The 21,600-nt window shown below is 43.2% G+C and overlaps 1 protein-coding gene across 5 annotated transcripts in view; it reads left to right on the top strand.

Moving 5' to 3' along the window:
- PPP2R3A (protein phosphatase 2 regulatory subunit B''alpha) overlaps nucleotides 1-21,600 on the top strand; it is a 204,105-nt gene that overhangs the window by 85,994 nt on the left and 96,511 nt on the right. The window contains exon 2 of one of the 5 annotated variants that reach the window (XM_056564381.1): nucleotides 21,483-21,534. The exons of 3 other annotated variants lie outside the window; for them this stretch is intronic. The gene's annotated coding sequence lies outside the window, so the exon portion shown is untranslated. Of the gene's footprint in view, nucleotides 1-21,306; nucleotides 21,535-21,600 lie in introns of those variants that run through there. One more of the 5 variants, XM_056564380.1, reaches the window with a different exon arrangement.

Here is a 21,600-nt window from a genome sequence, read left to right as displayed (position 1 = left end):
TAATATCGGCAATACCGATAATCGGTCGATCCCTAATAAATATATATACACACATATACATATCTTGACCTCCTATCTCGACCTCCTATCCCGTCGTCATATCCCAACCTGATATCCCGGCCTCATATCCCGACCTCGCATCCCTTCCTCATATCCCGTCCTTATGTACAATCCTCCTATCCTGTCCTCAGGTGGGACTGATTTGTGATGAAGATATTGAAAGCTGAAAATAGAAGGGGACATGGCTTTGTGGGACTGGGCGTGATTTGCAAGCCAGACCAATGCACAAAAAGGGTAGATAATAAAAGGGGTGGTGCTTAAATAGTGGGCGTGTCTTTGTGAGATGGTGTGTGGCTTGCAAGCCGGATTGACACATTCACCAGGAGATGCAGAGCGGTTCTTGTGGAGTAAGATACTGGAAGTCCCATATACTTGCTTAGGGCAAAAAAAAAATTTTTACATAAGGGTGTAGGTAAGGGTTAATTTAACGATCATATCTTTTTATTTGACATATAAGTAATATGTGTACCAGGTATTGAAATATCTCCAGCCGTACGGAAGTTATGTGGGAACATACATTTCCCATTGATTTGTTTGGGATTTAAAACAAAAACCCTGACCCTCACAATTGGGGGTAGTTAAGGGTTAAATTAACTATCCTATATTTTAAGTGGACATATAAGTAACATGTGACCAAGTATTATCGAAATATCTCCAGCCATTTGGAAGTTATGCAGGAACATATATTTCCCATTGACTTGTATGGGACTTTAAACAAAAACCCCTTCTTTGGCAAATGGGGGTGAGTAGGGGTTAAATCACCTATCCTATGTTTGTTGTTGACATATAGTAACATAAGTAACATGTGTGCCAAGTTTCATGTTAATATCTTTAGCCGTTTAGCCGTTTGGACGTGATGCTGGAACATACACACATATATACATACATACACACATACACACACATTGGCCGGCATTTATCATTGTAGGTGTAAGTGAAGCATTTATCATTGTAGGTGTAAGTGAAGCATTTTTCTGCACCCTTTTTTTTGTGTGCTGGTAATGTGTAGGAGCACCAAATTTATTAAATGGTCACAGAGCATTTGATAAATTTTGTGCAGGTCACATTTTCTGAAATTTCTCTCTTCACTTACAACAAACAGCTAAGCAGTCTGGGGTGGTGTAGTTTTAGAGACTTTTCAGTGGCTTTGTGCCTTTTCACAAAAAAGTGCAGTTCATAAAACCCTTCCATATCATGTGTATTGCCAAAATCAGTGGATTGCAACTCAAAATCAGCAGAAATGTGTAAACCAAAAGGTGCAAATAAACCCTGCTTATGCCTTTTTAGCACCTTTTGTAGACCCAAAAAAACAGTCTAAAGACAATGCTAAATGTCTGCCATTGAGTTAAAATTAATAATTATAATATGTATTATATTTTTTTTAATTTGAGAAAGGGGTTGATTAGAATTTTTGTTTAGGGGGTTATATTTTTTGAAACTTTTTGACAACTTTTTCACACTTTGTTGTTTGGGGGTTTAACAGGAGTGTCAGGAGGTGCAGCAGAAGGGTGGGTGACAGGAAGTGCAGCAGAGGCCCAGGGCTGGCTGGGCAGAGTTGCATGTGGCAGGACAATGGCTGTGTGTAAAATCCCCCTCCACACTCGCACATTGTGGGGCCCCCAGAACCCATCTGGTGGATGGTGGCAGTACAGGGCGCTCTCCTCTGCCCGCTTCCTGATGTTGGGTTTCCTCCTTCTGATGATCTGTAGGCTGGAAGGGCGCACAGCCTGAGGGCCAGGCCACAACCTCCACTTCCGCCGCAGCGGGTGTATGTAGTAGCTATACGACGCCATTGCTTGTGCTGCCAAATCCTAGGTGCCAGGATGAAATTCTTAGGCGCCATAGCAACCTGGCACCTGGGGTTTGTTGAGTCCTGTTTGATAATATCTTTATTTACAGCTGAATTGCAGCCTGCCCCTTAGTTTAAGCAATCGGCAAGGGTCTCAGCACAAGGGCCCACACTTGTCAAAACTTATGTTAAAGAAGGACTTTTAAGGAGCATAGAGGGACTTGGTGGGTAAAAAGTAAAGTCGATCCACAATAACTTTAGGTCCCATGATGCTAAGAGGTGAGGTCATTCTTCCTACACATTACAGGAAGGTGGACAAGTCACTCTTTAAAAATGCACTGAGCTATTTTACTTCATCCTACAAAGTCTTGTGTGGTAGTGAGGATGTTCCTCATCTGAGGTCACACAACCCATGTAGACACGTCTGTTACCATGTGAATGGCCCTGTAAGTAATAGTTTAGCCGCCTCTTCTTTTTATAGAGTATTGTAATGTTGGCTCTGTGTTCTAATAACAGGATTTGTCTTATCTTCTTCCAGCAGTTTATTAATGCTATTAAATCATAATTGCCTTCTAACTGTCATTAAGATGGTTGTGTCCTGGTGATGGGGCGAGAAGACAAGCTGGTATAGTGTCTGGAATCAGGGGAACCTCTAGTCCCAGCTGTCTAACTGCTTTGGTACTGGGAAACGTAGTGCATATGTATCATTAAAGGGAACCTGTTACCAGAATTTACCCTATAAGACGGCCCACACTATGCTATGCTATCATTCATACCATGTCCGTGGTAAAGAAAAAGAACTTTGTATCCTTATTACTACCAACTAGTCATTGGGGCGGATTAATGGCTGAAATATTCACCTCTGTTTGCCTGTGATCACGCCTCAGCAGGCATCGTGGACTGGAAAGCCACTGCTGCAGCCACGGAAGCCCTACATTCAAGGTAATCAATGGGCACATTGATGCCCTGAGGCTGACTGCCTGCCATGGAATGATCACAGGCAAACAGCGGTGACTAGTTAGTTTGGCCATGAAGCTGCCCCAATGACTTCTTCGTAGTAATTGGTATTTGGTGTACGACTGAATCAGAGTAATCTTTTATGGATTGCACCAACAGTAGGAATGATTATATAAAGGACCGTAACACAGTGGGAGCAGTCTAATAGGGTAAATCCTGGTGACAGGTTCCCTTATATTGCTATTTAAATGCCAACAGCTGTTCCTCTTCCTATATACATGCATGCTCGGCTCATTCGACAGTGTTTGGGTTGTCAATGGACAGCAAAGCTGCTGCCAATCAGTTCTAGCGCTGACTTAGTATTTTTACACCCAATGCTTTTGTTTTAAAAGGTAATACTTTCCTTGATATCATCTGTCAAGGGAAGAGTCAGGGCACCTACATACACGTAATATAGTTGGCTCGTCACACCAAAATCGGCCAACTTTCCTCCAGTGACAAATTATTTTGTCTGTTTTCCAATGTATTATTCATGTTCCTGGTTAAACAACCCTAAAGCCACTGATGTGTCACCCAGCTTTCTAAAAAGCATTATTATCATCGTTAAAATATATATAATTTGTGTTTGTTTGGCAGATGCTATACATGCTAATTTAATTACTAATTTGTTTACTAATTGTTTAATCCATGTCTGCTTTGCCAAGATCACAGATCCTCTCTGTCTTCTCACAGACCATGGAGGGGCAGAGTGCATGGGAGTGTGCTGGTTTCACAGGGGTTTATTATATAAACATTTTGGTAATTCCAGATGAAACCTGCGGCTGTAACATGGGCGCAAAGATGCAACTGTACTACACCCCTCCTGCCCTCACTTACTTTAATTGTCTAATAGTGCTGTTTAGGGATCAACCGGTTATCGGTATTCTCCGATCTTATCGGCCGATAATCACTATTTTGGGCATTATCGGTATCAGCAATTACCTAGCCAATAATGCCCCGCCCCCCCGCACCGCCCCCACCGCACCGCGACCGCCACCCAATAGCCCCACCGCACCGCGACCGAGCCCCCCCCCCCCCCGACCCACCGCACCGCATCGCACCCCCCACTGTAGTGCTGGGCGGTATACCGGTATGAACCGGATACCGTTTTTTTTTTTCTTTCTCTCCCACGGTATGGATTTTTTCCCATACCGCTATACCGGTCGGGCCCCTCGGAGTCAATAAAAAAAATTAAACTTACCCGTAATGGGGGTGGTCCAGGCCATCCATCCTTCCTGTAGTGTCCGGCGGCATTCCGGTGGAGGGTGAACCGGTCCGTGCTGTCCTTCTTCTCCGGGGGTCCTCTTCTCCACTCCGGGCAGGCTCCGGCCTAGTACGCTGCATAGACGCCGCTACGCCGTGACGTCAGGTGCGTCGTTGCGCAGCGGCGTCGATGCAACGTTACTAGGCCGGAGCCTGCCCGGAGTTGAGAAGAGGACCCCGGAGAAGGACAGCCCGGACCGGTTCACCCTCCACCCGGAATGCCGCCGGACACTACAGGAAGGATGGATGGCCCGGACCACCCTCCCCGGATGGTCCCTGCAGCAACTGGGAAGGTGAGTCAGGGTTCTGGGTGGACAGGGATCTGTATAATATACTATACCTACAGTAGGCCCTCCAGCTGTTGCAAAACTACAACTCCCAGCATGCCCGGACAGCCAACGGCTGTCCGGGCATGCTGGGAGTAGTAGTTTTGCAACAGCTGGAGGCACCCCTAGGCGCGGCGGGGGGAGCGGTGGCGGTGATAGGTCTCAGGACCCCCGGACAGGCATTGGGAGAGAAGCGGGTGGCGGCGGCGGCGGTCTATGGCACCGCAAAAGCCACTGCAGTGCATTGATTTAAAGCGCCTGCTTTAAATCAATGATCTTCAGCGGTGTCGCAAGGGGATAAATAGCCGATAACTTATACCGGAATATCGGTATAGGTTATCGGCTATCGGCCCTAACCTTCACCAATTATCGGTATCGGCCTTAAAAAAACGATATTGGTCGATCCCTAGTGCTGTTACTAGAGACAGATTGAAGCTAACAACAACTAGTGGACCTCAATTAAGCAATTAGCGAGACCCCTTGTGGCGAACATGAAAATTCTTAATTTTACGAATAACTCTAATAAACATAAAATGCTAAGAAAACAGAAATATACATGCACCATGGTTAACCCCTGAATAACCTGGCTGGCCAGGCATAAAACAGCTGGGATTGGAGTCGACTGCCTTCCGTCAGGATCCCAGCTGTATATTACAGCTGAGCTACTGCCATGATCACTTGGGTAAACTGGGCATTGTGACTGTGATCAGGTATGATGTTGAATAAGCACCTGCTCACACCAGACGTATCTATCAGTGATTGTTGAGGGTTAAAGAAGACCTGCCTGCTACCCTGACACGTGTGTGTGTGTGTGTGTGTGTATGTATGTGTGTGTGTGTATATATATATATATATATATATATATATATATATATATATATATAGGGGAATATGCAAAGCAGCTCATTACACAACCTTTTCAGGTAGTGTTCCCTGGTATCAGCTTAGCTCCTGTTAAGGAATATAAAAAGCTGAACGGGATATATGCCAAGCCAGACTACTCGAGTCAGGCTTGGCATATATCCCGTTCAGCTTTTTATATTCCTTAACAGGAGCTAAGCTGATACCAGGGAACACTACCTGAAAAGGTTGTGTAATGAGCTGCTTTGCATATTCCCCTACCCAGAATGCCTGCGGAGTGCTAAATGGCCTAACCTGAATCTCCGTTACACCTGAAGAGGTGTCCTCTCCCTGAGGAAAGTACTGACCCCATATGTATATATATATATATATATATAATTTGTTTTTGTTTTTTTGTTTTTTTTTAGTAAATGCCTGTATTTCCTATGGGTAAATAATTTTGAGAACATCTTTTCTTATAATTTTGCTCTTCCTCTATTATTTGAGGAAGATTATGTACTGATAAATTGACATCTGCTGTCACTGCCGATTGACAATGGGAGTGGTTCCACCTAGATGCTGATATATTATGTCTGTGTGATGCGTGGTTAGGGTTATTTCACACAGATTTTTTATTACAAGTTACATCCATATATTTCTTGCCAAGAATGGGAGTGAATCCCATCAGAGAAAAGTCGAAAATACAGCTGTGTGAAGACGCCCTCTCCCTAAGTTGCAGTTTTCAGGTCTAGAAATCGCTGCTTTTGGTTTTTCCAAAAGTTAAAATAGTCTAGAAAAGTTGAGAGTGAAGAGGGTTAAGCAGGCACTGGGCACACAGCTCAGGAATGACCTCAATGGCTGTAACCAGTCTGGTAATGTGCAGACTCTGCAGTGGAAAAATGTGGATTTCACAATGAAAAAAAAAAAAACTGGATCACATTTCTTATGGGCTAAAAATATAAGAAAGCGCTGAAAGGAAAATTCTGATAATCTGTAATAATACATACAAGACCTGCTCTAACTATGTAAGCAAATACCGCTATCCCACCGTGCCACTCGTAGCTCCTGTTTCCAAGATCAGCAATGGGGACTTTCATAGCTTATATTAAAATGGATTATTTTATGTATATTTACTGAATTCCAAAGGACCCATTTAATTGTGAAAGATCTGTTGTCTCTACCCCCCATATGCCTGCTTCATAAATACTTGTATTCCCTATTCGATAACAATTGTTGAAGTCTGTATTGCGCCATTTTTAAAATGTGTAGGGCCCATTCACACTGCAGAGATTGTCTGCAGCAGATGCTATTGGTGCTAGGACAGTATGGACCTGTCACCATTGACAGCAATGCAGTCTGCGCAGAATTCCTTCAAAAGAATTAACATTTTTGTTGAGTCCGAATTTTCTGCAGGGTGAACAGAAAACACATTCACAGCAAAGTTAAAGGGGTATTCCAGGATTTTTTTTATTGGACTATGCTACAGGGGCTGTAAAGTTAGTGCAGTTCATAATATAGTGTCTGTACCTGTGTGTGACTGTTTTCTCACAATTCTGCAACTAATGCAACAGCTGGAGGCACCCTGATTGAAAACCACTGGTCTGCAGTTCATTTATGTTTCAATGGGTGGGGTGGCTGATGTGTGGGAAGGAGGAAAATAGAATTGAGGGATTTGTAGTCAAAAAAAGAACAGTCAAACAGGAAATACAAGTTCACAAAAAGCTAGCCACAGTGTTATGGTAATCTCATGATATAACCATTTAGTCCCAAGACAAGTGCAGATCCTTCCTAAGCATGTCCATTACTGTCTGCCAGGCACATTAATCACCTTATGGTGGAGAACCCCTTTAAATTCATATGGTGGAATCTGTAGAATAAATGCACCCTCAGGCCATGTTCACATGTTTACAATTTTGAGGGATGCTCACCCAGAAAACATGGGTGGAGATTCTGTAAATAGCATGCGCCAGCTGGTACATGCCGTCACTGGGACCACTTGGAAATGTGCTCCATAGATGGCAATGCATTTCTGAGCGGTTTCCATTGAAAATAATTAACAATGGAAATCAGCTTCACCATGCACACGGCAGATCTTCCTAGGCAGATGTTTCTGCCACTGAAATTTCGCCATGCGCACAGTGCAGCAGAATCTCATTGAAAGCATTGGGATTCTGCTGGCACAGACTTTCCGAGCGGAATTATTCCGCTGGGTTCTGCTCAGAAATTCCATCATGTGAACATGGCCCAAAAGCTGAGTATTACCACTCCCCTTGTTCTGTCCCCTACACAGACTAAAATTGTGACACTCAGGGAATAGTGACTCTCGGCTGTATAAGACCATTTTACTGTTTTGGATTTATATATATTATATAACATTTAATTTTAATTTTATTATAAACAGTAAAGCTGCCATTGTTTGACTCAAAAAACATCCCACAAAATGAGCACTATAATTTTTACTGGTGAGTGCTCTAGAATGTAATAGTATATAAGTGACTGGCTGTTAACACCTCTAGTAATTTAACAATTGCAATTTGTATTATGGGTTGTAAACGGCCATTTTTGAGCTGTAGCTTTTGCTGTTGTCCCTCCAAAAATGCCTACAAATATAGACACTAAATCAGCCGCAAGAATAGTAAAAAAAAAAATGGCTCTAAGTACAGAAATTTAAGCCATTTTTGAGCCTTAAAGGGGTATTCCGCCCCTGGCATCTTATCCCCTATCCAAAGGATAGGGGATAAGATGTTAGATTGCCATGGTCCTGCTGCTGGGGAGCCCTGGGAATCGCTGCAGCGGCACCCCGCCATCATTACTGCACAGAGCGAGTTCGCTCTGTGCGTAATGATGGGCGATACAGGGGCCTGAGCAGTGTGACGTCACTGCTCCGCCCCTCATGACAACACGGCCCGTCCCCTTAATGCAAGTCTATGGCAGGGGGCGTGACATCCGCCACGCCCCCTTCCCATAGACTTGTATTGACGGCGGCGGTCCGTGACGTCACAAGGGGCGGAGCCGTGACGTAACGATGCTCCGGCCCCTTTATTGCCCGTCATTACGTGCAGAGCGATCTCGCTCTGTGCAGTAATGATAGCGGGGTGCTGCAGCAGCGATCCCCGGGGTCCCCAGCAGCGGGACCCCGGCGATCTGACATCTTATCCCCTATCCTTTGGATAGGGGATAAGATGTCTAGGGGCGGAATACCCCTTTAAAAGTGTACTCCCGTGGAAAACTTTATTTTTTATTTTTTTTTAGATCAACTGGTGCCAGAAAGTTAAACAGATTTGAAAATGATTTCTATTTAAAAAAAAATCTTAATCCTTCCAGTACTTTTTAGGGGCTGTATACTACAGAGGAAATGGTTTTTCTTTTTGGATCTCTCTGATTTCACGACCACAGTGCTCTCTGCTGACCTCTGCTGTCCATTTTAGAAACTGTCCAGAGCAGGAGAAAATCCCCATAGAAAACATATGCTGCTCTGGACAGTTCCTAAAATGGACAGCAGAGGTCAGAAGTTTTCCACAGGAGTACCCCTTTAAATAAGGCTCACAATGAGGGGGGGGGGGAATGGCCTTAGTCATACATATCTAGGAATAGCACATTGCAGAGAAAGATTATTTAAATACAAATTTATACAAAAACAGGCATGCATGCACTGTTTTTTATTTTTTATTTTTTTTTATATAAATCTTTTCACTGTTTCTCCACCCGGCTGGTAGATTTATATCTGTAGACAGATAATGACTCCTATAGTCTATCTTTATTTTCCTTTCCCTGTACCCAAGTCATCCTATTGGCCCTGTGAGCCAGTCTTTTTCTATATACTTTTCCCATATCCTTCTTCTAATCACAAATGCCCCCCTTTTGCCTCCTCTCCCCCACCCCCTTCGCTCTGTCATGCAGACGGGTGCGAGGACCATGTGGAATGTGATTCTGTATATAAGACATGACCTCACTGCCCTATAAACCACTATTCCTGGACGCGGCTATGGATTGTTTTACAGGCACTGGTACATCTCATTACTGGACCGTCTGGGAGTGCAGACTGTAACGCCAAAAAAAAATGCAAAAAGAAAAATAGTCATAATTGAAAAACTTTTAACATATCTGAAGAATTTACTATAAGCTGGGTCCATGTTTGTTTTTATTTTGTTAAACTTCGCTACAATCCAGGAAGGATTCAACAACGTATCATTTCCTTGTTCACAACATTCTACACATAACTGTTACATTGTAGCCGGCACTTGTAGACCCCCCACCTCTCCCTCCCTGTTAGATACTACTAGTAGTGAGGCTGGGGGTGTTTTGGGAATCCTTATAAGGTCACTTTGTCATTGGCGTACGGAAGTATCAAATGTCCATAGCAGAAATGACTCACCGGCCTGTGAACTACTAAGTGCTAAACACTGATTTCTAGGTTTTCAGGAGGGGTAGGTAACAACAATGACCTCATTTTACTACCACATTCTAGGGATAACACAAGGCCCGGACCACACAGAAGTATTCCACTTAGAATCTTGCCGAATCCACTGAGATCACAGCATAATCTGTGTGTTATATGTGGATTATGCTGGGAATTCCCCTTTATTCATTAAAGGGGTACTCCGCCCCTAGACATCTTATCCCCTATCCAAAGGACGGGGGATAAGATGTTTGATCTCGGCTGCACCACCCCAGAAATCCGGTGCACAGAGCGAACTTCGCTCCATGCTGGATGACTGGTGGGATGGAAGGCTCGCGACGTCACAGCCACACCCCGCTCGCGACGTCACGGCCACACCCCCTTGAGGCAAGTCTATGGAAGGGGGCATGACGACCGTCACACCCCCTCCCATAGACTTTCATTTAGGGGGCGTGTCCATGACATCACGAGAGGGGCGTGGCTGTGACGTCACAAGCCTACAGCACTGCACCCGACGCTCTTAAAGGGGTATTCCAGGAAAAAACTTTTTTTTAGATATATATATATATATATATATATATATATATATATATCAACTGGATCCAGAAAGTTAAACAGATTTGTAAATTACTTCTATTAAAAAATCTTAATCCTTTCAGTATTTATGAGCTTCTGAAGTTAAGGTTGTTCTTTTCTGTCTAAATCCTCTCTGATGACACCTGTCTCGGGAAACGCCCAGTTTAGAAGCAAATCCCCATAGCAAACCTCTTCTAAACTGGTCATCAGAGAGGATTTAGACAGAAAAGAACAACCTTAACTTCAGAAGCTCATAAGTACTGAAAGGATTAAGATTTTTTAATAGAAGTAATTTACAAATCACAGTGTGAATTCGGGTAGAATACAGACATGGTGCACATCTACAATCTTGTATAATGATCTGATTGCTTCTCAGCATAATATCAAAAACTAACAGGTTGTTAGAATACATTTTTGATCAAAAAGTACAAGCCCACTCGCCACGTTAAGGCCACCTATCCAGAGTAGGTCCCTAACGTCCCTAGCATAAAATGGCGCAGCACCGAGCGGCGACCATCACCGCCGCGACACCAATGCCCACAGGGGGGAATGACCCACCGGCAGAGCGGCCCCAATGCCACTCAAACCAGTCTATGGGCCGCACCTCCCTGCAGACACGGCGCAACGGACGCCGCACGGCACCACACCAGTGTGATCAAGGTGCCCAGTTTAGAAGCAAATCCCCATAGCACACCTCTTCTAAACTGGGCGTTTCCCGAGACAGGTGTCATCAGTGAGGATTTAGACAGAAAAGAACAACCTTAACTTCAGAAGCTCATAAGTACTGAAAGGATTAAGATTTTTTAATAGAAGTAATTTACAAATCTGTTTAACTTTCTGGAGCCAGTTGAGATATATGTTTTTTCCTGGAATACCCCTTTACCAAACGCTAATTGCAGCAGGGAGATTTTTCTGCCCTATCCAAAGGATAGAGCATAAGATGTCTGATCGCGGGGGTCCTGCAGCGGGACCCCCGCGATCAGACATCTTATGCTCTATCCTTTGGATAGGGCATAAGATGTCTTGGGGTGGAGTACCCCTTTAAAGGGGCAGAAGAATCTGCAGCATTTGTGCAACAGAATGAACATCCTGCGGATTCGCAAATCTTCAACTTCGCTGATTTTTATGCCATATTTTTTTTCCCCCAGTATGTGTCATACTGTATTATCAATTTTCATTCATACTGAAAATTGCAGTGTGGGATCTGTGCTATGAATCCAGCATGTCTGGACTTAGGGGTACATTAACAGGAAGGTATTTCAACAGCCAAAATCGGAGGTGAAGCAATGGATTTCTGCTGCAGATGAAATGTCATGTGTTAAATAAAAAATACTGGCACATTTCTTTACATTCTGACACAAATACCTTTTTGTAATGGTGTGAGAATGTAAAAAAAAAAACTTTATTTATTTATTACCCAGTGTTATGTATTGTATTCTTGAACTTGACATTGTGAAATGTATGCTGCTATAAGTATTTTAAAGCTATATTTATGTTTAAGTGACGTCGGTACAGACCATCTGGGGTCGTGTGCAATGAACTTGAGTTGTGTTTGACTGACTATGCTGCTTGCCATGCTGTTGTTGTACCGCGCATGTTTTTTCTGTGGTTTTACAGCACTTGACCAAAATAGCAGTAAAAATTGTGCTTTTTACTGTATAATCGCAGTAAATTTGCACAATTTCGGAAAATCATGGTAAAACACAGCAGTACCGCAACAGTACTTAAATATAAATCAAAGTGTGACGGCCTTAAAAGATTTTCAAGCATTCCTGCCACATGAGCAGGAACTGCTAATAACATTTTTGAGATTTAATCTTTAGCCATAAACCTTTATGACAACCAACACCTGTCTGGGCATGCTGGGAGTTGTAGTTTTGCTACATCAGAAGGTAAACAGTTTGGAAACCACTGCTGTATGAGTTCTTTGAAGAATACAATAAAAAAAAAAAATGCCAGACTTTTTTGGGATTTTAAGTTGCCGCCAAAATGTAAAATTTTTGACACGAGATAGAAAAAAGTGTCAGGAAACTATGTACCCCATATTTTCATGGAAATGTGGTCAGAGAAAGAAGACTTAATTATTATTGTATACTTACACAGCCTTTTTGGAGATGTGCTTAGAAAAAAAAAAATAACCACTAGGGGTCCCCATACTATTTAGAACATAATCGTGTCCTGCTGTGGCATCATCTTTGTCCAAGCTGAAGCACAGGCTGGGATAAAGTCCAGTGAGTAAGGGTGGGACTAGCACTCTTCTGTGCTCACTCCTGTCTGGCAGCATGAAAAGGAGGGGATTACACAGCAGACTCAGGGAGGAAGTGAATGCATGGTGACTGAGGGCGGGCTCAGTGCTTGCCTTAGACACACCCCTTCCTGAGCAGTGGATGTCAGAATGAGTGAGCAGCAGAAAATAGGCATTTGTAAGCCAAATGTAGAAGCTAGACACATAGACACCTAAAACTTCTGCCTGACCTAGAAGGTAACATATAGAAGAATTTTTTTTATTTTTTTTTTGTGATATGACAGATACGCTTTTAAGTGAAGTGGTCTTCGTCTTTCCACAACTTTTCCATGTGTCTTAGGGAAATAAAGGGCCCTCTGTACAGTAACTGCATGCTGACCTAGTGCTTTGTGGTACATGAGTATTAGAAGTGTGCTCTTCAAGGTCTGCTGCAGTGGTCTTCAATCTGTAGACCTTCAGACATTGCAAAACTACAACTCCCAGCATGCCTGGACAGTCCAGGCATGCTGGGAGTTGTAGTTTTGCAACATCTGGAGGGCTACAGTTTAAAAACCACTAATCTACAGCCTCATGCTAGTAGCGTTTTTGTTCCAGATTGGTTGGTCTACGACCGCTGCATTATAGGTGGGTGTACAGTTTGTTTTATTGTTATAAAATGTGTCCCTTTTTTTTTTTTCATTGCAATTTTTTTGTATTTTTTTTTTTAATTTACAGAATACTGGTTACTATTTTTATTGTTATAAAATATGTCCGTTGCTGCTTTTTTTTATTGCAATTTTTTTTGTATTTTTTGTATTTTTTATTTACAGAATACTGATTATTATTATTATTATTATTATTATTATTTTTTTTTGTAAAAATGTTTTAAGACAATTACTTGAGCCTTCCTACTATCCTCTGTACATTGGATAGGGCACATTGTAATTTCTATATTCCAGCTCCCCCCAGCGTGTGTAGGTAAAGGGTGGGCTTGTGTGGTATTAGTTGCAGGGCTCGTCTGGTTCATACGTCCACACATAATTGCTTGCTTCCTGCCCTGTTTGGAAAAATAGATGATGAATTTTGGAGGAGAACTTGGCCCCGGCTATTGTGGAAAGAAAAGACATTTAACAAGGGGTTTCCAAGTGGTTAAGGTCATTGATCAAGCGGCGAGGGCCTCTGTTAATAGGAGAGGCAGCGAGGTATGAACACGAAAACACAGCAGGATCGTGGGGCAGAGTAAAAGGGGCCTCGGCAGGACATCTGTTATCGGGCACATTCAGTATTGTTAGCTGGGGTTAACCCCTTTGCCTTGTGAGGGCATCTAAGTATGGCTTTATTTATACTGACTGATGTGCCTGACATGGGCCTGCAGGCCTGCCACTGGACTACAAGGAAACAGCTTTTCTATAGGCTTCTTTATTACAAAGCACCCATGTGGTGGGGTGCACCTTTCATTTTAATGTATTTCTTGCAAAAATCCTAGTAAATATAAGATCTGTTTTATAATCTAAGCCCCTTTATAACCATTCTCCTCCCCCTTCAGTTTTCTTCCTTCGCACCTTCTCAGGGTATATTCACACTGAGGAATTGACAAGGAATTTACTCACAATTCCTGTATAGTATTGTGCTGCAGTGTTACCTTTTTAAAGGGGTACTCTGGTGGAAATTTTAATTAATTTTTTTTTTTTTTTTTAATCAACTGGTGCCAAAAAGAACAGGTTTGCAAATTACAGTATATTCTATTTAAAAATCTTAATCCTTCTAGTACTAATCAGCTGCTGTATGCTCCACAGGAAGTTCTTTTCTTTTTTTCATTATTTTCTTCCTGACCACAGTGCTCTCTGCTGACACCTCTGTCCATGTCAGGAACTGTCCAGAGCAGTAGCAAATCCCCATAGCAAACTTATCCTGCTCTGGACAGTTCCTGACATGGACATAGGTGTCAGCAGAGAGCACCGTGGTCAGACAGAAAATGCACAAAGAAAAGAAGATTCTCTGTAGTATACAACAGCTAATTTACAAATCTGTTTAACTTTCTGGCACCAGTTGATAAAAAAAAATAACGTTTTCCACCAGAGTACACCTTTTAACCCCTTCCCGCACGTCCCAGCACCCAACATGTTCGCGCGCTGGGAAGTATGCATAAGTCATCGCAATCTCCTGCTCTGCCACGGGCAGCTCAGGAGATCGCCGACGGAACTTGGCTGCCAATGCCAATCGCGCCGGTACTGGCAGCATATTAACCACATAAATGCCAGGATCAATTCTGATCACAGCATCTATGGTGTTGACAGGGGGAGCCAATGGCGTCGCCGCGATACAATTGCGTGTCCCCGTTGGTTGCTATGGCAGGAGGAGGTCAGATGATGACCTCCTGTCTGCCTGCTATGGAAGCATGTGAGATTCTGCCAGAGGTTGTACTGTGTGCTGCTGATCAGGTCATACTGTGCTGCACTACAAATGTATTACAACATAGTATAACCTGTAAAAAGTGCAAAAAAATTAAATAAAGTTCTTCGATAAAAGTATGAAGTGTAAAATCAAAAAGATCAAAAGGTAGAATGTATCGCAAAAATTATACCAATAAAATGTAGAGCTTGTCACGCAAAAAATAAGCCCTAACTAAATTGTGTCAGAAGAAAAATAAAGTTACGGCTGTCGGAACATAACACAAAAAGGGGGAAAAACATTTTGCTCAGAAAAAGGAAAAAGAACATAAAAAGCTATGTAAATTGGGTATCGCTATAATTGCACCGACCCACAGAATAAATATAACCTCACTTTTACCGCACAGTGAACACCATAAAAAAGCCAGAAATGTTCCATTTTTTTTGCAAAAAAAAATGCTTCACTTGTCAACAAAAATGCACCACTTTTATAAAGTGTAATATGTCACCAAAAAACTAACTCTGAATCGCTCCGCTCAGAAAAAGCGTTTTAAAGTTATTACCATTTAAAGAGACACATGCCAAAAATAGCCTGGTCATTAAGGTAAAAAAGGGGTCCGTCCTTAAGGGGTTAATGAAAGTTCCACTGACTTTTTAAAAGGGTACTACGCCCCTAGACATGTTTTATCCCCTATACAAATGACAGGGGATAAGCTGTCTGATCGCGGGGGTCCAGTAATTTCCAGCCCGGCACCCAAGTAATCTGCTGCACGAAGTGAACTAGGCTTTAATAAGCCGGAATACAAACGACCACAGTCTTCACGCCCCCCTCCCATAGACATTAATGGAGGGGGGCATCACCGCCATGGCTGCTGGAAGCCAAGCACAGTCAGGTGGCAGGCCAAAGATTGGGCGTGGTGGGTGGGGGGTATAAGATGTCTAGGGGCAGAGTACCCCTTAAATACTCTTTGTGACACTCTGTTCCAAGACAGAATCTTATGCCGCAAGAAGATTAAACATTTTTATTATTCTGGCGGAATCTGCGGGTAAAAGGCTGTTGAAGTTAATTGGACTTTATTTTTCCTGATGAAATTATTTTTGGAGCGACATCGACACAGAAGTTTGGATCAAACCCCAAAATGGCTAATCTTCCTCCACAGCTTTTCCTGATCCTCCTCCTGATTTACTCTACAAAGTCTCCATCAAATTCTTCACCATTTCCACATCAATTCTGCACAAAATTCTACGCCAAGCAGAAGATTCTACGCCAAGATTTCCTGACTGAAATTACCATATTTTTCGCCGTATAAGACGCACTTTTTCTTCCCCAAAACTGGGGGGGGGAAAGTTGGTGCGTCTTATAAGGCGAATACACGGCCATCAACGGCCGGGACCCGCGGCTAATACAGGACATCACCAATCGCGGTGATGCCCTGTATTAACCCTTCAGATGCGGCGATCAAAGCTGACCGCCGCGTCTGAGGCGAAAATAACACTAACCCGAGCAGCTTACAGGACACAGGACCTTACCTGCCTCCTTGGTGTCTGCTCTGTGCCGGGATCCCCTGCATGGCCGGCGCTCTCCTTTGTCGTCACCACGTCGTCGCGCACACGCCGTCCCATCATCCAATAGGAGCGGCGTGCGTAGCAACGTCATGGCGGCGACAGAGAGCGAGGATACCGGGCCGCAGAGACGTTCCGGAGCGACAGGGACACCACGGGGATGCGGCGACAGCAATGGAGGGTGACATCCAGGGCAGCAGTGACGAACGGCAACGGGTCTGGAGCGGCGGGGACACCTGAGTACTACCTCCTATACCAGTGGTCTTCAACCTGCGGACCTCCAGATGTTGCAAAACTACAACTCCCAGCATGCCCGGACAGCCAACGGCTGTCTGGGCATGCTGGGAGTTGTAGTTTTGCAACATCTGAAGGTCTGCAGGTTGAAGATCACTGTCCTATACTTTACATTGTATTTGGTTCAGAATCTTTATTTTCTCGATTTTTATCCTATAAAATTAGGTGCATCTTATATAATGAAAAATATGGTATTCCTCATCAATTACTCAATCTGAACAATACCCTAAGACCCATACCTTTTTTTTAATTTCCACTGACAAAGTTCTATGAGGGCTTACTTTTTGAAGAACAAGCTGTACTTTCCATTAGTACTAGAGATGAGTGAACTTACAGTAAATTCGATTCGTCACGAACTTCTCGGCTCGACAGTTGATGACTTTTCCTGCATAAATTAGTTCAGCTTTCAGGTGCTCCGGTGGGCTGGAAAAGGTGGATACAGTCCTAGGAAAGATTCTCCTAGGACTGTATCCACCTTTTCCAGCTCACCGGAGCACCTGAAAGCTGAAGTAATTTACGTAGGATAAGTCATCAACTGCCGAGCCGAGAAGTTTGTGACGAATCGAATTTACTGTAAATTCGCTCATCTCTAATTAGTACCCTTTTATTTTATCATACAGCGTATTAAGAAGCCAGAGCAAAAATTATGTAGGGCAAAATTCTAAGAAAATATGGAATAGCGCAGTTTTGTGGCGCAATAGTTGTTTTCAGAGAACACTCTACTGTAAAGTTCACATTACAATTTTATTCTATGGGTCAGTACAATTCCAGTGATGGCAAACCTGGATAATATATGTTTTATGGTTAAAAAAAAAAACTGTTTATTGCTGCGTTCTGACACCTAGAACTTTATTTTCCACCTACACAGCTGTTTTATGAGCTGTAGTTTTTAACGGTACCACTTTTGTGTAATTCTGGCTTTTTTTATCCCTTTTTTATTACTTTTTTTTTTTTTCTGGGATTTTGTATAAACAAAAATTAGCAATTTAGTGTTTGGAATTTTTTTCGTTTACACCGTTGACTATGCAGGAACACGAATGCACACAGTGATACCAAATGCGTTCATTTTTTACAGGGTTTTATTTGGAAAATGGGAAAAGGTGGGTAATAAAGTGTATGTATGTATGTGTGTATATATATATATATATATATATATATATATATATACACATATACACATACATATATACATATACATACACATACATATACATATATATATACACATACACACACACACATACACACATACACACACACACACACACACATATATATATATATATTTATATATATATATAATTTTTTTTTAAACACTTTGCAGTATGCTGTTGCACAACTACAACTCCCTTTTGGCTGTCCGGGCATGCTGGGAGTTGTAGTTTTGCAGCAGCTGGTTGGGAAACTGCGTTAGTCACTCATCTCTATGAATACTCTACTTTCCTGTACCTTTTGATCCTAGTTGGACAATTCCAGTTCATTCTCGGCGCCCCCTTGTGGTGGATCCTGTACGGAGATTTCACTGGAGTAAATTTCCACTTTGCTATTATTTCAGCCAGAAGATTCCTCCCTAAAATTTCCTTTCAGTCATTTCTGACTTGTCCCAGTGCAGAGGCTGCAGAGCTGAGTTTGTCATTTAACTATTCGTAAGAGGGGCTCCGAAGAACAACACAGATGTTGGCGTTTAAACAAATTATTTTATATTAACAAGGGGCCCCGAACGTTCAGGGGTCCGGGATCACAAGGTGTTCTCACCAGGTATGGTTGGACTGAAGGCTTTGCAGCTTGCCCTTCAATGCCACTTTGGGTCTCTAGGGGACTACCCTCTACCACAGCCTGCCCTGCCTATACATCACTCATGTACCAGTCATTTGGGATGGTAGGTAACGGAGTGTACCTCAACATCACTAAAAGTGTGCACGTCCCAATATACTCTATGCACACTACTGTGTGAACAGACAAAAAGCCAAACAGCTGTGTCTCACCAGCGAACACACTCTAGGGGTCTCACAGGAGAAATATCTCGGCGAGTGAAGTAGCGTAGAGAGAGCCAGATGCATGCGCTTGGCCCCGGGTGCACAATTTTTAGGGACACAAAGGGGGAGATTGATCAAAACCTGTGCAAAGGAAAAGTTGCCCAGTTGCCCATAGCAACCAATCAGATTGCTGCTTTCGTTTTGCAGAGGCCTTGTTAAAAATGAAAGAAGCGATCTGATTGGTTGCTATTGGCAACTGGACAGGTTTTCATAAATCTCCCCCAAAATGTCACATTTTGCACCCCTTAGTATGTAAAGTACATTGCCCTTGCACCGTGCCTGGTAAATGTAATTGGCTATCCTGCTTACTGTGTATACATCACAGTACACAAGCGGGGACTCCGAAGTTTGACAGAAGCCTCTGCTCTAGGGTTGCTACCTGGCTGGTATTTTACTGGCACAGTTGGTATATTGGCCACCCTGCCGGTAGTTTTATATTAAAAATACCAGCAAAGTAGTCGCCGGTATTTATCCAACCAATCCTCCAACTCCCAGAATGTTGCACCATATACTTTATATCAGTGTTTCCCAACCAGAGCGCCTCCAGCTGTTGCAAAACTACATCTCCCAGCATGCCCGGACAGCCAACGGCTGTCCGGGCATGCTGGGAGTTGTAGTTTTGCAACAGCTGGAGGCACCCCTGGTTGGGAAACACTGACCTATACTGTATACTACTATATAGTACAAGATGCTGGGAGTTTTAGTTTTCATTTGGAGCAGCTGCTGAGCCACAGGCTGTATCAGGGCATGCTGGGAGTTGTAGTTTTGCAACAGCTGGAAGCACTCCTGGTTGGGAAACACTGACCTATACTGTATACTACTATATAGTCCAACATGCTGGGAGTTGTAGTTTTCATTTGGAGCAGCTGCTGAGCCACAGGCTGTATCAGACCATGCTGGGAGTTGTAGTTTTGCAACAGTTGGAGGCACCCCTGGTTGGGAAACACTGACCTAAACTATATACGAATTGATAGTCCAACATGCTGGGAGTTGTAGTTTTCATTTGAAGCAGCTGCTGAGCCACAGGCTGTATCAGGGCATGCTGGGAGTTGTAGTTAGTAACGAGAAAAATGTGATCAAAAAGTCACATGAAAACAAAAATGGTCCTGTTAAAAACTACAGATTGGGGTGGCAAACATGAGCCATCATACAGGTCCGTATAAGGAGAAATAAAAAAAAGTTAGGGGTCAGAATAGGACAAAATTTCCCCCAAATGTGTGGTATCCTGTGATGTCACACATATATAATTAATTATGCAAATTAGCATGGCCAGTATTTTTTTTTTATTTTTTTTTATTTTTAAGAAAGGTGGCAACCCTACTCTGCTCCTGGATCTACATGTTTAGTGCGGGATGGACAGAATAGAGGCCATAGACAAATTTCCTCTCTGTCTAATCACTGCACCTCAGGAGTTTCTCTTCTGTGCTCTTTGTCTTGTTACACAGGGGCCTCGACGGGCCTACTCCTGTCACAGCTCTCCAAGTAAGTCCTTGAGTCTGCACGTGTTGTCGGTCAGAGATGTGATTGTGCCTTCTCTTCCTTCTACTGCCTCCTATCTCTTCTTTACGTCAGGGCCATGGTGCTCCTTTCAGTTTGGCATCACTGCCCCTGCTCTGCCTGGGCCCGCACACACACACACCAGGCTGCCCTTCCTGCCAACCAACAACATTGCAAGTGTTAGGCGTCCGTCGTTGCCCTGCCAAATGTAGAATCGCTATATATAAGGCAAAAAAAAAAAAAAAAGGACCACCACCATTAAGTTGTATGTGAGTAGAAAAGTCCAGAACAATATGGGTGGTAAAGGTTACCTCCTGAGGATTACCTGCAGTCCTGTGTATGACCACATTATCATATTGCGGTATACTACATCAATTTCACCTTTTACCTCATCTATTTTTGGAAAAGTTCACACATCTTTGTCTCAAACTTTTCCAGACTCCCGAACGGCAAATCTGGCTAGCTATAATACAAAATTTTATTTGACGTATTATTTCGGAATGATGGTAAAGCTGGGTGACTATCCATATAAAAAGAGACTCTGTTTAGGATTACTGCATACAGTGGACCTCTTGGGAAAACATCTGGGATAGTCATATGTTTAGTGCTAATTCTTACTACTTTTACCTCCCTCTCTGGAGCTTTTTGGGGTTATAAGGCGCCGCACCCTTACGTGTTCACATGAACCCTCCAGTGTTGTGTATCCTGGGTGAACCCTCCAGTCCTTATTTATATTGGTGCTTAAGCTGTGTACAGGGCGTCCAGCTGGATGTGCATGTCCTGTATACAGCTGTGAGTACAGTACAGCCCGTCTCTGCAGAGAAGCTGTGTTCTGTCGGATCGCCCCATCCTCGCTGCCACCTCCACCCTCCTCTTTGCATCCCTCACTTTTTTGCATTTTTTTTTTTTTCCTCCTCCGCCCGCCCGCCCTCCGCACGGCTACAGCTGCTCTGTTTTTGTGTTTAAAAAAAGATTTCAAAGTGCTTAGTCCTGTTTGTGGAAGCATTAAATGAGGAGAAGTGTCATCCGCCCCTGGTGGTTGAGAGGCTGCACAATCCTCCCCTGAGCCGCGCCGGAGACCAGCATCAAACCTGCCTCCCCTCCACAGCCAGGACTCAGCTGCTCAGTGCACTCATCTATGTAGAAGCGTCTCCTTGTCATCCGATGTGATGTGACAAATGCCTCCGCACGAGCTCCATGCTAACACTGTTTGTTTCCTTCATTTGTAGCTGGCCTCGTACGTGTTTACGGTCGCCGTCCCCAGTGCATCCGTACCCTCTGGTAAGCTTATCTCCGTTGCTTTTTATTTTATTTCATTTTTTTTTTTGTGTTTTTATTTTGAGCTCT

The sequence above is a fragment of the Hyla sarda genome, chromosome 3 (assembly GCF_029499605.1).
Source record: "Hyla sarda isolate aHylSar1 chromosome 3, aHylSar1.hap1, whole genome shotgun sequence".
Taxonomy (NCBI): Eukaryota; Metazoa; Chordata; class Amphibia; order Anura; family Hylidae; genus Hyla; species Hyla sarda.
This window is presented reverse-complemented; position numbering and strand designations above follow the sequence as displayed.